The sequence below is a fragment of the Leptidea sinapis genome, chromosome 35, assembly GCF_905404315.1.
Source record: "Leptidea sinapis chromosome 35, ilLepSina1.1, whole genome shotgun sequence".
Classification (NCBI taxonomy): Eukaryota; Metazoa; Arthropoda; class Insecta; order Lepidoptera; family Pieridae; genus Leptidea; species Leptidea sinapis.
In genome coordinates, this window is record NC_066299.1 from 9,441,672 (window position 1) to 9,455,582 (window position 13,911).

At 37.4% G+C, this 13,911-nt stretch overlaps 1 protein-coding gene across 4 annotated transcripts in view; it reads right to left on the bottom strand.

Moving 5' to 3' along the window:
• Positions 1 to 8,980, bottom strand: part of LOC126975236 (MORN repeat-containing protein 5-like) — a 41,019-nt gene extending 32,039 nt beyond the window's left edge. For all 4 annotated transcript variants that reach the window (XM_050823037.1, XM_050823036.1, XM_050823034.1 and 1 more), the window contains exon 1: positions 8,788 to 8,980. The gene's annotated coding sequence lies outside the window, so the exon portion shown is untranslated. The remainder of the gene's footprint in view (positions 1 to 8,787) is intronic.
• Positions 8,981 to 13,911: the final 4,931 nt, after the last annotated feature.

Consider the following 13,911-nt stretch of genomic DNA (forward strand, 5'->3'; position numbering starts at 1 on the left):
AGGGTTATCACTTTAAAAACATAACAAAATGCTAAAATGGTTTGGACACGTGGAGCGAATGAATGAAGAAAGTATGAGTAGTCAAATATATAAGGCAAGTGTGTGTGGGCAAGTCGGTAGCGGGGGACCTCGTAGGACATTCGGAGACCAAATTGGGGACGTTTTGAAGAAAGGAAAGGTCTGAAGCACACGGAACCGGCATACATGAAAAATGGTTTGGTGTGAGTTTGTTGTTGGTGTTAAGATTACGGTTATGAAACAAAGGCAGTTAACAAAATGGCTGAATGATTCTAACATCGAGAACCCTACATTCGTTGTTAAATCTAAAGCTAAAATTTATAATGTTCAAATGCTTCTAAAATGCTCGCATAATGTATTTATTTATTAACAGCATTATAAATAATTGATGTATCCATTGTTCACGTTACTCTTTTGAGGTTTTCTATATGATTTAAGAGTTTACTTTCATTTTGGTGCATCACTATGCATGGATTGATACATATTTAGAATTTTTTTGTAGAAATTAAAATTATTTGAAATAAATATTGATTTCTAAGAGTGGCAATCAGTTTCTTGCCACTTATTTTCGATAAAAGTAAATTTTTTCTGAAGTGGTAGAAAATAGTGAAGTTCATATTAATTATACGTAGGTCACACTAAAAGATTTGCGTAACTTAAAAAAAACTACATATTATAACCAAAATATTATGTGTATTGCTTTTCAAAATACTCTCCTTTATATTTTAAACATTTTTGACAATAAAACTGAGGGCATGTTTTCTAGATGTTGATTGATTCCCTTCTTTAAAAAAAAGGAATAATCCTAGATTATTGAAATTAGCTCAAACCTTACAATTAGATTCGAGTTATACTGAAACAAATCAAGAATCGGAAATTCCCACTAATTCAATTACTAAGGAGTTCATACAAGAATTGGAGTCATCCTGCATTTGTTTAGAAATAATTTATGAGAAGACAGCAGTATGTTCAAGTGAGGGATGTGTCCCTACGCCAACTACGAGTACACATCAAAATAAGGGAAGAAACCAAACCTGAAAATTCAAAAGAGAATTCAGAAAAAATACGAATTATGCTACTTGGCGGACAACAATGTGTAAATTTAGCAAGATCCCTTATCCAATCACGTCAGAATACTAAATACGAAAACTATCAAATATTTTCTTTCGTTGCAACGTGCGATGAACTAGTTGCGACATTTAATAATACTAAATTTAATCATAATGATAAAATAATTTTGTGTTTAGGCGAACAGGATAGTAATCCTTACAAAATTATAATGGAACTTGGTTTTTTCTTAAAGCGTCATAGTAAAGCAACAGTTATTGTTACCAGTGTACTGAAAAATGACTTCATTAATGAAAGAAAACTGAATAATTTATTTGAATTGACTTGTAAAAATTATAAAAATTGTACATACTTGACTTTATCAAAATCGTACCCTGGCAAGAAACACTTCATTCATTCTTTTTGTTATAGAATAAATAAGCTTATCGACTCAATGTATTATAGGCAAAAATATTTAGTACACGGTAGTAAAATTATCATGGGACGTAGTGCGAAAGGCAGTCAAGCTCAAATATCGCAGTCTGCCAAAACTATCACCAATAGTAAAATAATAAAAGGTACTATACCATATTATTTCAAACTAAAAAGTAAAGAACAAAATAATGATCTCAAAAGCGATTCATTTTTTCGAGTCCAAATTTTATCTTAATACTAACTGATCCAGCAAACGTTGTATTGCCGATTAAAATCGCGATACAAAAGTAACTGTTGATCGTAGATGGGTGAAAATTTGAAGTTGTATGTATTTTTTAAGGCTGACTCATAATCAAACAAAAAGAAATTGAAAAAAATGTAAAAAAAATTAAAAAAAAAATTTCGTGTGTTAACATCCTTAACATTTAGGGGGATGAAAAATAGATGTTGGCCGATTCTCAGACCTACTTAATATGCTCACAACATTTCATGAGAATCGGTCATGCCGTTTCGGAGGAGTACGGGAACGAACATTGTGACACGAGAATTTTATATATAAGATAATGCATCAGAATATAGCAAGCGTTTTAAGTAAAAAGGACTAAACATAGCTCTAGCTGAACTTTTTGAAAATGGAAAAGTAGTATATGTTATATGTCTATCAGAAACATTCCTGAATGCAGAAAACAGATCTAATATTAAGTTGAATGGATATACAATGGTATCTGCTTTTTGTAGACTAGTCAGAGTATATTGAGGCTGTAAAATTTGATGTCATGGATGAGCTATGTGCATAATATTCTTACGAATGTTGTGGTTTAAGAATACCAAAGCACAAATTAAGTGTAATATGATTTACTTTTACACAAATTAAGATATTGGGAGAGTAATATTGTGATTGTTAGTGATTTCAATATCGACACTCTAAAAGATACTAAAACGAATCTGGAGTTTACTAATTTATTGCGAGATTATAATTTTTTTAAACATATTAATGAACCTACTCGGCAAAAATCTTGTATTGACCTCTTTGTTAGTAATATAGAAAATGCCACAGGGGAGATTCGTCAGTTAGGCCTGTCGGATCACGACACAGCATAATTCTTAGTAGTACCGACAAAAATAAATAATTCAAGACCGTCGTATAGGTTAATTTTCAAAAGAGATTTATGTAATCAAAACATAAACAAATTTAAGGACTGTATAAAAAGTCTGAACTGGATAGACGTGTATGATGCTAAAAAATTGGACGAATCTTTTGATGAATTTTACAATACATTAATCATATTCTATAAAATATGTTTTTCTCTTCTTAAGTATAAAATTAATATTTCAAATTCAAAAATAAAATGGTTGTCCAGAGGTATAAAAATAAACTTGTGCAACAAAAAGAAAATTAAGGTGGCAATATTATAAGAATAAAATACCTGCAAACAAAAACAAATTTAATAATTATTCAAAGATTCTCAACAAGTGTATAGACCTAGCTTAGAGAAGTAGTAACAACAAATATATACTTTACTCGAAAAATAAATGCAAAGCGTCGTGGAATGTGATTAAAAATAAAACTAACTCTTATGTAGGAAGTATCGATGAAATTAATTATGAAAATAAAATTATAAATAATCCAACTCAGATTGCTACTATTTTTAATAATTATTTTATGAATACAGTCATACAAAGTCAAAGTTAAAATGTAAAAAATAAAAAACCTGCATATAAATTAAAACATAACAATTCAAATATTTTCTTAATGCCAACTGATGAAATGAAGATATTAACCGTTATTAAGTCACTTAATAATTCCAATTCTACGGGCTGCGATGAAATAGCAACAAAGGTAATAAAGGAATGTGCAAAGGAACTAGCTCCAGTCCTAGCCTACTTAATAAATCTATCTTTTGAAGAAGGTAAGTTCCCATCAAATTTAAAAAAGTCAAAAGTAACACCTTTACTCAAAGCGGGAGATAAAAAGGATGTTCACAACTATCGACCAATCACACTCATTCCTACTATCTCAAAAAATTTTGAAAAGAATTACAAGCACTGCACAAGCAATTAACATCTTTTTTAACAAAACAGAATATCATTTTGGAGGAAAAAAATGGTTTCCAAAAAGGAAAATCAACAACTTAACGTGTTTTTCGCTAATAAAAGAAATATCGGAATGCATGGACAAAAAACTTCCAGTAACATCAGTATTTTTTGATATGAGCAAAGCTTTTGACAATGTTTGTCATGAAAAACTATTAGATAAATGCGCTCAATATGGTATTCGAGGTCTAGCAAATGACTGGCTTAAAAGTGATCTTTCAAACCGCACTCAATACGTTGAAATTGCTAAATTAAATAATAAACAAGAAGTAATACCTTATCAATCAGAACTTAGACTTAAAACAAAAGGTGTACCACAAGGAAATATATTGGGTCCGCTTCTATTCATAATCTACATAAACGACTTACCTAGCATTACTACTTATAAGTGTACTCTTTTTACTGATGACATCTCTATTGTAATTAAATGTAACAATGAATTGACATATGATATAGAAATTAATAAAACAATAAAGGACACAATTGAATGGCTTACTGAAAATAACCTGACTATAAATATAAAAAAACTATGTATATGCAGTATTATAATAAGAATGGGAAAGGAAAAGATATTAATGTTAATTATCATAATGAGAATATTAAAGAAGCACAACTTGTCAATTTTCTTGGTATAACTTTAGACAGCAACTTGTCCTTCAAGTCACATGATGACAAAATTAGCAAAAAATTAACCAACATGTATTTGTCCTCAAACGCGTATCAAAAACAATAGGTGAAAAAACAGAGCTAGTGGCATATCATGCATTCGTGGTTTCAGCTTTAAGATATGGATTGGTCACATGGGGCAACTCGGTGAGCATAGGGCATTTATTTATTGGACAGAAGAAGTGTATCAGGGCGGTTTGTAGAGCCGGCCCCCTACATTCTTGTCGACCGCTATTTAAAAAATTGAAAATTCTATCGCTGCCATGCCTATACATTTATGAGATAAGCCTATTTGTTCAAAAGCATATGTGTGGTTTCTATACAAAAAAAAGCCAGAAGGTTTTTAACACAAGGTATCCAAATAAACTCATAATGCCTTTCTGTAGAACTGCATCTTTTAGTAGAAATTGTTACAACATGTCTGTGAAAATATATAATAAATTGCCCAATGAATTGAAAGATAAACCGTTCAAAGTTTTTAAAAGAAGACTGCATCAGTGGTTAACAAATAAGTGCTTCTATAGTTTAAATGAATTTTTCAATACAAAATGAATTAGTCTATTTGATAATAATATATGTAAATTAATATACTTTTATGACATTTGTTAATATTATACAGGGTGAACCAAAAGTCCGTTTATATTTGAATCGGTTGCCACGTCTAGCAGCGGCGGCGGAGGGGGGTGGAGGGGTTACGCATTGCAAGAGCGGCCAATGGGAATTTAGTACCATGGCGTCGTTTAGCAATCGTCAACGTGCATTTTGTGTACGCGAGTACTATCGAAATAACGATTCTGCGACCTTAGCTCAACGAAAGTTTTGCAATCATTACAAGATACGACACAAAAATCAAGCTCCTACAGGTGTGTTAATAAAAAAATGGGTGCTCAAATTTGAGAAGACGGATTCAACAATGGATTTACCTCGATCTGGCCGGCCTAGAACGTCGAGGGACCCCGAAAACGTGGAGCGAGTAAAATCGTCTGTTCGTGACCAACCTGGACTATCAACTCGAAAGCGGTCTGCTGTCCTAAACGTGCCAAGATAATAATGTATTAAACCGCATTCTCAAGAAAGATTTAAGTCTACATTCCTATAAAATCCAAATGGTGCAGTAGTTAAGGCCTCAGGACCATGCCACTATGTTGCAGTTTGCGAACGAAATGGTAGAGCGATTCACCAGTTTTACAAACATTTTTTTCTCAACAAGGCACACTTCCACCTAAATGGGCATGTTAATAGACAAAATTGTCGTTATTGGAGTGACACTATGTCATGGTGATCAAAAACCCTTGCATTCTAGCCAACCAACCCAGTAACTCTTGACGAATTAAAGGATCGTATTCGCACAGAAATCCAAAACATCTCAACAGAAACATGTAAAGCTGTCATCGAAAATTTCCGCTCTAGATTGCAGCAATGCCAGAATAATGAAGGATTGCATATGGATGATGTGATTTTTAAGAAATAAATTCCCCTTTTGTTTACTATTGAAAACAATAAACAATTTTGATCTACTGTAATTAGTTTTTTTTAATCATCATTCCAATTATAAACGGACTTTTGGTCCACCCTGTACATAGGTACTAAATGAATTATTAAGTTATTTACGTCTCATATTATAATATCTTAAAATTTTATTGTATAAATATTAATGATATCATTGTGAAATCCTACATGTTTCGATATAACAGTACGAGTAGTGTTTAAACAATTTTGTAACATATTTTGCATGTCAATTGACGAAACATATTGGATTATCAATTATATTGTAAACATCTTAAGTACAATGTTTCCTGCAAATTAAATTTCATTTCATTTCACGAAATTCGTCATGGAAAGAAACCCGACGTCTCTCAACTTCGGCAAACAGCAAGGTGCTTCTCTCCCAAAAGCATTTTTACGGCGAGCGGCACAGTCTTGCGGAGAGAAAGAACTTTTAAAATAAAAAAAATCATCGCTCTAAAATCTTTTCGACTTAATTACATTTTCGTTGCGTACCGTAGAACTTTGATGTGTTATAAAAAACATTTGACAAATGATTTCCCGCCAATTGTTTTTTTATTACTAAGAAGGTTGCAACGTTTTAAAAAATATAACATTCGCAATTCAAATAGTTCTGATTAACTATAAGTGCAAAACTTTTATTGTGCCCCATTTATGTCATCATGTCATTTTTGACCTGCATCAGTTTTTTTGTTTGAGTTTTGAGCATAGTTACAATAATAATATGATTTTTGATGTTTTTGTCTGAAAGACATTGCCCTATGGCTTCTGCGGGGCATAAAAAGAATAGGGAAGTCCTAGGGGATACCAGTGGGAGGCTTCTTTGCACAGGATGCCGGCCGGCTAGATTATGGGTACCACAACGGCGCCTTTTTCTGTCATGAAGCAGTAATGTATAATTGTGTTTCGGTCTGAAGGGCGCCGTATTTAGTGAAATGACTGGGAAAATGAGACTTAACATCTTATGTCTCAAAGTGACGTGCGCCATTGTAGTGTCGCTTAGAAATATTGGGTTTTTCAGGAATCCTGAGCGGCAGTGCATTGTAAAGAGCAGGACATATCACTGATGGTCAGTGATATGTCCTGCTCGGCTCGTCTCTCATTATAATAAAAAAAGACTGTGTAGATATACACTCCATCGTTCATCGATTGAGTTTGGACAGCAAATTAATTTTATGAAGAAGGAGTCGGAGGTTTGGTGTTTGTGTGTGTTGGCCGCAGTCATACACGGCACATCCCATCACTGGATCTATATTATGTTAGTTCAACGTCCATTACATTTGGTTGTTCTCCGTGGATTTATTGAAAATAGCACCGTGGGGGAACGCCATACTTCCAGATGGTAACGATAGTATTTGAGTTTATGGTGCGTAGTGCGTAGTGCGTAGGTAGAATTCCGAGGCTAAGACCAGTTCAAACAGCTCGTCAAAATTTTTCTCTTGATAAATGCAATTCATGACACACAATGAAGCAATGTCTCTCCGCGATGCCAAGCGATTGAGTCAGTCGCAGAGAACTGAGCGCCAGACGATTCAAGCAGGAGTCTGTTTCCTCTTTGAAAGCCCATAAGTGGTTCCAGAGGCATTACTTGTACCTCGTTGAACGCAGATTATCCCTGGAGTTGAAGACATTAGCTAAACAGTCCCGGACTTATGGAAGTAAGCCGTCATCCATCCGATGAAAGTAACACTTCGGTTCTAGCTATCTAGGGCTATTGCTGATACCTCTTTACCCATAAATGTTATAAGAATGTAAATGCTATTACTAGAGGCTACATAAAAGTTTTTCAATTCTAGTTAACCGGAACTATTTGAATTTCGAATGTTATAGTTTTTGAAACGTTGCAACCTTCTTAGTAATAAAAAAAATTGGCGGGATATCATATGTCAATTGTTTTTTATCACAAATCATAGTTGTTCGTTGTCGTACGCAACGAAAAAAAAAGATGGAATTAAGTCGAAAAGATTTTAGAGCGATGATTTTTTCTTCTCGTCTTCAAATTGCTTTTGGGAGAGAAGCACCTTGCTTGAGCACCGTGAGGCGATGGTTTGCTGAATTTGAGAGAGGTCGGGTTTCTTTACCTGATGAATTTCGTGAAAGGCGGCTTTCAACTGCCGTCAACGAAATTAATGTGGCTGCTGTTAAGCGGCTAATTGAAGAAAACCCGCGGATTACCTTTGAGACAATTTGAGGACTATTACCAAATACACAAAATTTAACAGGAAGAATTGAAAGTTCGTGAACTTAATTGTCGTTGGATCCCTCATGAACTGACAGAGGAGCAGAAGCGGGCTCGCTTGGAATGGTGCTCACAGATGCTAAGATAGTACGACCACGGACATTCTAATGCTGTTTATGACATTGTCACAGGAGACTAAATGTGGATTTATTGTTTAAACCCGAAAAAAAAAATCTATCTTGTGAATGGGTGTTTGAAAATCAGAACAGGCCAACAAAAGTGAGGCAGGCGATAAACGTTGGTAAAAAAATGATCGCATTTTTTTTCTCAGCTACGGGTCCCATCTGCACAATTCCACTTGAAGATCAAAAGATTGTTAATGCCGCGTGGTATTCTACCATTTTGTTTAGGCTTTCGCGAACTTTTTTTTAACACCCAGGGTGTTAAAAAAAGATCGCGAAAGACGACCAAAAACCCGCGTTCTCCTACATCATGTCAACGCTTCTTCGCACACAGCCAACAAAACTAAATCTAACTCGTCACCCATCCTCCACATAGCCCCGACCTAGCACCCTGTGATTTCTGTATTTTGCCCAAAATCAAAGATTTGATGAGAGGTTTCACTTTTATCAATTTCTAAGAGGCATTGATAGCGTTCAATCAGCACGTAGAAAACATACTTTCAGAACTGTGGTCCTTCTGTTTTAAAAAACGGTTCGATCGCATGAAAGAGGAGAGTATTTTGAAAAGCAATAATATACTATTTTGGTTACATCATGTTGTTTTTTAAGTTACGCAAAACTTTTAGTGTGACCTACGTATGCTACAATCTTTAAATGTACCTGTATATTCACTGGATGGAAGCTTTGAATGTAGCAAGTCTTTGACAGCGCTGGTAATGCCTTGTGGATGAATCAATAAAAATCTTACATATTTTAAAACATTGGAGCCTTATGCATAACTCAAATGTTCTTTAATTATCTATAAAACAGTACGTAAGTTATATTAAAATTTTTGATTAAAATTCAATGGATTCATAACGTCATTCACGTTAATCATAAATCAGATTAAGTGTCATTAAGTTATTTTTTTATGTAGCATAGATAGTAAAGATTTAAACTGAGGTTAGACTATTATTATTGTTTGAAATGCTTTTATATTATTTCAAGTTTTTCTCCGCGATCATAATTTTTTAACAAGCTCACTCAGACCAATAAAGTAGAATGAGATGGATGCTTGACTAAAGGAAATGAAGAAAGTAATGCATTCGTTTAGAAAGTAAGTCATAGTACGCCAACCCCCATTCCGCCACAGTTCTGTATTGCGATAAAAGAAACATCATACGTCAACCCCTCGTTTACACCAAGTTATTATACATGTATTTGCCAAATTTCATACAAATACAAGTTGTAAAAGGCATTTATTTTCTCAAAATTGATTCCTTTAGAATTATTTTTGATGTCATTTCTAATATACTAGATACAACTACCGCTTCGGAAACAAATGGCGCTCTGAGAGAGAAGAAGCGGCGCAAGAAACTCTCCCAGCATTCTTTTTTTGCGCTCTTTTCAATAAAAATATACAATATTGTACAGTCATTTCTATCACTATAAAAAATCACAATCTAGTCCCAGGCTGTCCATCATTCAGATATTCAGCTGTGGAGTAATAGGATTTACGACAGAGCCATTTTTTTTAAACATTTAAATTTATTTATAGATAATGCCTGAACAGTGGCTGGGACTTTATTATAAAAGTGTATACATTAACCCTTAAAGCTATTATGTATCTTATGAAGCCTACTAGAATTAGTTACAAGCAATCCCTTATTTCTAGTGTTATAATAATGAAATTCACTATTAAGAGCAAAAACGTGACGATTTTTGTGAGCGTATATTAAATTTTCATAAATGTACTGACAATGAACAGTCATAACATTTATTTCTTTAATTTTTTCTTTGAGATAAAAGGCATAAAAGGCATTTATTTTCTCAAAATTGATTCCTTTAGAATTCTTTTTGATGTCATTTCTTATACTACTAGATACTACTACCTATAACCAAGATATTATCTATAACCAAGCTGATATATAGCACGAACAGCTCTCTTTTGCAAAGCAAACACTATATCAATGTCAGTAGCATGACCCCATAGTAAAATACCGTACGTCATGATGCTGTGAAAATAACTGAATTACACTAACTAACATTCATGTTCTCTCTAATCTTTCTAACGGCATATGCCGCAGAGCTGAGTTTATCTGCTAGATGGGCAATATGTGGACCTCACTGAAGCTTTTTATCTAACGTGACACCCAAGAAGACCGTAGTGTCCACAAGTTCCAATCTCTGGTCATTTATAAGTACGTTGGTTTGTACTCCGCTGTTTGGTGTAATGAACCGTAAAGACTTTGTTTTTTTACTGTTTAAGTGCAGATTATTCGTCTCAAACCAACGCACTATCTGTGAGAGTGTATTGCTTACCTTGCCATCAATATCTGTAAGCGACGTACACTTTAAAAATTAGTGAAGAATCATCAGCAAACAATTTTTTTTTTGAGAGGTGGTAATACATTTACGTATTTACGCCCCGAAACGGAGACTCACGTGTCCGCGTAAGCGGACACCCCGTACCGACAAAAACCTCCTCTCCGCTGTTAGCCATGCTTTTACAGCGAAATAGGACATGGGCCGTGGAGGCCGCAAAGACTACGCAACAACAGTCGCGGGAAGTCTCCTAAGGAAACTTGAACCTCGGACCGGCTGTGTGCTTGTGGGAAGGAGAGAGAATGTAATGAAGATGAAAAGATGAGAAGAACACGCTCGCCGGCGAGTGTGGTGGTGTTTTGTGTAATGTATGTAAGTGTGTATGTATGTGTTTATGAGTATATGTATGTATGTATGCATGTTTGTATGTATATAAGTAGTGTAAATGTAAGTTAGTGTCTGTTTGTGGAGTGTGTTTGTGATTGTGTAAGTGGTGTATGTCAGTCCGTCAGTCAGTCCGTGAGTGAGTGTGAGTGGAGTGAAACGCTTACAGGACGAGGAATAACGTCTCGTCGGGTATCAAAAGAATGTGTGGTGTATCTAGGTTGCGGGCCGCTGGCCATCGTCAGAGTGACGAGTGCCAGTGGTTTGCGGCGGTTGACCGCGCCTACGCCTGCGAAGGCGGTGTGTGCGTGTCTGTGTCGGTATTTGTGTGGGTGCCGCGTTCGCGATGGTGATGTCGTCATCAGGGTCTACTGTGACGTGCCTGGGACGTCTTATTGGGTTGAGACTATGGTGAAGGGTACCCACATGAATTCCTAACCAAGATGTTGGGATTGGCGCCTTGTCAAAGAAGCGTCGCGAGATCTCTTTAAAGTGTTGAGCTATCGTCGGAAGCTCTAGATCGCGGTGAAGATCTACGTTTCGGATGAACCACGGGGCTCCGGTTGCCATGCGGGTGAATTTATTTTGAACTACTTGCAAACGACGTAAGTAGCTCGGTCGGGAGTGCGCAAAAACGACGCTTGCGTATGACAGTATGGGCCGTAAGATGGTTTTGTACAGCGTCACTATGTGTTTGAGCGGAAGTTTGCTTCGCCCCCACAAGTGGATAAAGGCGACTGAGGACAAATCGGGCTCTATTGCATACCGTATCGATATGTTTCTTGAAGTTCATATTGCTGTTGAACGTGACTCCTAAGTATTTGTAATCCTTCACCGACGGTATGTGTGTTTCATATAATTTAATAATGTCGGTCGTTTTTTAGCGCGGATGCTATTCGCGTTACCGAAGAGTACCGCTGCACTCTTGGTGGGGTTCACTTCAATCCGCCATTTTCTGAACCAGTTGCATAGTTTATTGACGGCGGCTTGAAGCACTTTAATGTTCCTGCTCAAAGTTGAGCGGTTCAAAAGAGCGGAGCCAAAGTAGAGTGCCGTATCGTCAGCGTACTGAGCGAGCTGGACACTTGGGAATGTCGCTCGTGAAGAGCGAGAAAAGAGTGGGAGAGAGGACTGAACCCTGTGGCACGCCAGACCTGATGGGTCTGGGTGAGGATAGGGTATCCTCTACTCGATATCAGAAGGAGCGATCAGTAAGGTAGGCTCGTATGATGCGCACGAGCTTGTCTGGCACTCCCAGTTGATACAGCTTGAATACTAAGCCGTTCTGCCATACCGTGTCGAAGGCCTTCGCGACATCGAATAACACGGCTGCCGTGGTAGCGTGAACTTGACGCCGTATGAGAATGTACTCAGTGGGCCGGTGAGCCTGCTGGGGACACGAGTGAGCGGTTCTGAATCCAAACTGTATGTCGGGTATCAGGTTAAGCTCCGCGATGTAATGATTAAGACGCGCGAGAATTAATCTTTCGTAAAGTTTCCCGATCGAGTTAATTGAGCTAATGGGCCTATAGCTACTCGGATTAGCTTTAGGTTTATTGGGTTTTGGGATACCGATAACAATGGAATCCTTCCATTGTTCGGGGAACGCGGTATTAGACAAAAGAATATTAAAAATGGTAACCAATAAAGTAATAAGTGTCGAGGGAAAAATTTTAAGAACCCTATTGCTTATAGTGTCGGGCCCCGGGGCCTTCTTGGAGTGAAGCTCCTTAATAATTAGCTTCACCTCTTCGTAAAAGGTGGGTTTTATTTCATCGCCTGGAGGGCTCAGAACGGAGCGACGTTCAACTTCACGATCAACTTCGTCAACGTGTGTCGGGTCGGCTGCTGCATTTGGAGAGCACTGACTCTCGAGACCGTCGGCGAGGCATTCAGCTTTCTCATCGTCATCGAGCGCCGGCTGCAGTCCCGGTCTACCCAAAGGAGGCATGACAGTGGTCGGCTCCTGATTGGACGCGCGAGGCAGCTTCCAGAAAGCCACATGTGATGGCTTAAAGTTGCCGAGCAAGCGGTCCCAACGTTTGCCGCGGAGTTCCGCGATACGTTCCCGTACCCCCCGCTGTAGGTAGCGGAGGTGGCGCCTATTCTCGACCGACGGATACCTATCGTAAACTCTAGTGGCTCTGTGCTTCTGCGTGAGTAAGTCCCTGACCTCTGGTGGCAGGTTTAGGCGACGCGGTTGCATCGTCGGGACCTGCCTGGAGCAGGCCTCGATCCTGTTCTGGATGTGTGACATCACATGAGAGATAGCACTGTGAGCCGCGTCAATCGAGTCGATGACGTCCGGTATAAGGTCAAAGTCGTCGGAATTGATAGTTTCGAGATCCTTTTCCAGCCGTTGCCAGTCGATCACTGTTTTCGTCGGTGGTTGAAAGTTAACCGGTGGGCCTAGATTTAGGACGACGGGCCGGTGGTCTGACTCTAATTCGTGAAAAACTTCGATTGAATTTACATTGAGCGTTACGTTTTTAAGTAACGCAACGTCTAGTATGTCGGGTCGGTGCACGACAATATCCGGATATCGTGTTGGTTCGTCAGGTGCTATTACCGAAAAGTTCAGCGTGTCTGTAAGAGAATCTAATAAAATTCTGTTTCTATTTGTGGCTCTACTGTACCAGCTGGAGTGTTTGGCGTTAAGATCGCCGCCCACTATGACTGCGGCCCCGTGGCCGAGTAATGCTTCGATATCTGTGTGTAATATTTGTTTGTTAGGTGGAAGATAAACTGAAATAACAGTGATCGGCTGGTGATTCGCCATACTGACTCGGATGGCAGAGGCCTCGATGTTAGTGAGGACCGGAGGATCGATAGGTATACAGTGTAGAGACCTTTTATAATAAAGGAGGGTACCACCCATACGGGTGGTGCGATCATTCCTGACTAAGTTATAATTAGCGATACGCGAGTCAAAATATCTGATTTTAAGATAATTAAAAAAAATACTTTATTTAATAATTACAAAATTCTTATCTTACTTTAACAAATGTATTACTTCAGCTATGGTAATGTGAATGATGCTCCTTGCCAATGCTTTAATGCGGGAAGAGGGTTACCGTTGTATAGGATGTTGTTGAA